Source organism: Chlorocebus sabaeus, chromosome 20 (genome assembly GCF_047675955.1).
Source record: "Chlorocebus sabaeus isolate Y175 chromosome 20, mChlSab1.0.hap1, whole genome shotgun sequence".
Lineage (NCBI taxonomy): Eukaryota > Metazoa > Chordata > Mammalia > Primates > Cercopithecidae > Chlorocebus > Chlorocebus sabaeus.
Window position 1 is genome coordinate 119768224 of NC_132923.1, and position 2667 is coordinate 119770890.

The window sequence follows — 2667 nt, forward strand, 5'->3', positions numbered from 1 at the left end:
TCATCTGACCCTATTTCTTTTTACCACAATGGTTCCTGCTACAATGTCATAGGCTGTTCAATTATGTTGAAAAAAACAGCAGTGTGATGAAAGCAGAGAAAAAAGAAGCAATCAAAAAATTTTTGATCATAGCTCGTATAGTGGACGTTGTAATGCTGACATTTGAGGAAAGAATCACTGAAACCCGACTTAGTGCAATAAGCACTGATGTATCTATCACATGTCACAACTTGAAGCCCCACCAGGAACTTCCCTGGGGTAGCTCCAACTGCTCCCCAAATGCAAATTATCTCATAAAAACAAACTAATAATCTGTATATAAGAGACACAACCATGATTTTCTGCAAGTTTTCCACTGATGTCTTCATCTGTTTTTTCCATTATATAATGCATAGCAAACTTAAGAGATATCCTTTATCCCACTGAGACGCATAATGCTTAAGACAATGGTTGCTTTTACAAAAGGAGAATAAACAAATCCACCTTCTCCGCCATAAATCTGTGGGTCAAGGATGGAATAACATATTCTTTGCCTGCCTGTTGCCTGGTCTCACTTGGGCTTCGCAAAGGGGCTGCACATCCTACCTTCCTCACTGGAGTGGCTCGGACGTACGCCTGCACCTGAGGGGCCTGGGGTCTCAGGCCGGCAACTGGAGCAGGGGTGCTGATGCCAGCAGCCGTCCCTGGGTCAGACCCCGAGGCCCGAGGGACTGCAGCGCCGCCCGAAGGGACACTCTGCGAGGGCCGTTGGAGGATGCAATAGGTGGGGAAGGCAGCCAGGCTGCTGTGCCAGGTGAGTTAGCCACAGCAGGACTGCCACAGCCACTTGTGCCCTTGCCGGGAGCACTCGTGGGCGCTCAGCTGCGCTGGTCTCTCCCACGGCGCGGCGGCTTTGGGCCCTTCGCCGCCCCGCCTGCTCCTGCAGCCCAGCACTGGAGGTGGAGGCTGCCTCCCTGCGCCTCCCGAGCTCGCGGGGCCGCTCCGACGTGTCAGCAGCAGCGGCTGAGGCCTGCGGCCTTGGGCCAGCCTGGGGGCTGCCGCGGGGCCATGGGATGGCCGAGGCAGAAGGTCCCGCAGTGAAGGGATGGGCTCCTGGTCCCCTCTGCCCTCCCTTCGCCCGGAAGGGTGGCCTTGGGCCCCCTCTCCCCCAACCATCGTCACCCCAGCAGCACCCCCCAACGGCACCTGTCACTGCTCCATCTTTATATGCCCTTTTAAAATCTCTTCCAATTCTCACCCATTCATCCAACTCTATAGTCCCCTGTTTCAGGAACCATGGGCAAAACTGTTTTACCATACTAAAAAAGTGATAGCAAACTCTTGAGTACTTTTACTCCCCCACTTCATAACAAATGCTTTAAAAAACTTAAATAAGCAGAATGTCTGCTTTCACTGTGTCTCATTGTTACCCTGGTTCTTCCAAGCGCTCAGCTTTCCTGCGGAGGTTCTTTTAGACGTCCTCAGGTGTCCTTTGACAATGCATCCTCTGCTTTCACACACTCTGGCGTTCCTTCACCGGGGTCTTTGTCGTCCCATGTTGGATGTCAGGAACTTCTGGGGTGATCAGACCCAACACCAGGTTGTGGAGGCGATGAAGTCCCCCAGAGTCAGAGTAATGAGAAAAAGACAGTGAGAGAGATAGTGGGACCAGGGGGCCATCACGAGTGTGGAGGCTGCGAAGGCCCCGAGCTCTGGGAGCCCTTGCTATTTACTGGTGCTCAAACAAAGAGGTGGTGAGGATGTGGGGGTTGAAAGGAAACACTGTATCAAGTGAATGAGAAACATATGGCTGCTTGAGATAATGGGAGTGCTAGAAGCAAGGAGCCAGCAAGTCTAGCAGACATGCAAGCCCTGCCTCAGCTTCTCTCCCAACACACAGCTTTTCTCCCAACACCATGAAGGATCTGCTCCCATGATCCAAACACCTCTCACCAGACCCCACATCCAGCATTGGGGATTACAGCTCAACAGGAGATTTGGGCAGGGACAAATATCCAAACTATATCTATAGACAAATTGCTTCTACTTTATTCTTCTTCAAAATTGTCTTAGCTATTATAGTTCCTTTGGCTTTCCATATAATGCTAGAATAAACCTGCCTATATCTTCAAAAACATCTTGCTAAGATTTTGATAGCAATTGCATTAAATCTATATATCAATTTGAGGAAGATTGACATCTTTACTATGTGAGTCTTTCAATTCATGAATATGGTATGTGTCTCTATTTAGATGCTTTTTAGATTTTTTTCATCAGTCTTTTGTAGCTTTCAACATATAAATCTCTTACATGTTTTGTTAGATTTAAACCTAACAATTTTTTTGGAGTGATTATAAACAGTATTGTATTTTTAATTTCTTTCTTTCTTTTTTTTTATTTTTGAGAAGGACTCTTGTTGCCCAGGCTGGAGTGCAGTGGTGTGATCTCGGCTCACTGCAACCTCTGCCTCCTGGGTTCAAGTGATTCTCCTGCCTCAGCCTCCTGAGTAGCTGGGATTACAGGCACTCCCACCGTGCCCAGCTAATTTTTTTTTTTTTTTTTTTTTTTTTTTGAGACAGAGTTTCACTCTTGTTGCCTGAGTTGGATTGCAATGGCGTGATCTTGGCTCACTGCAGCCTCCACCTCCCGAGTTCAAGCGATTCTCCTTCCTTAGCCTCCCAAGTAGCT

General features: G+C 48.3%; 1 pseudogene; it reads right to left on the reverse strand.

Moving 5' to 3' along the window:
- On the reverse strand, positions 1-1155 carry LOC103225503 (protein FAM8A1 pseudogene; annotated as a pseudogene).
- Positions 1156-2667: the final 1512 nt, after the last annotated feature.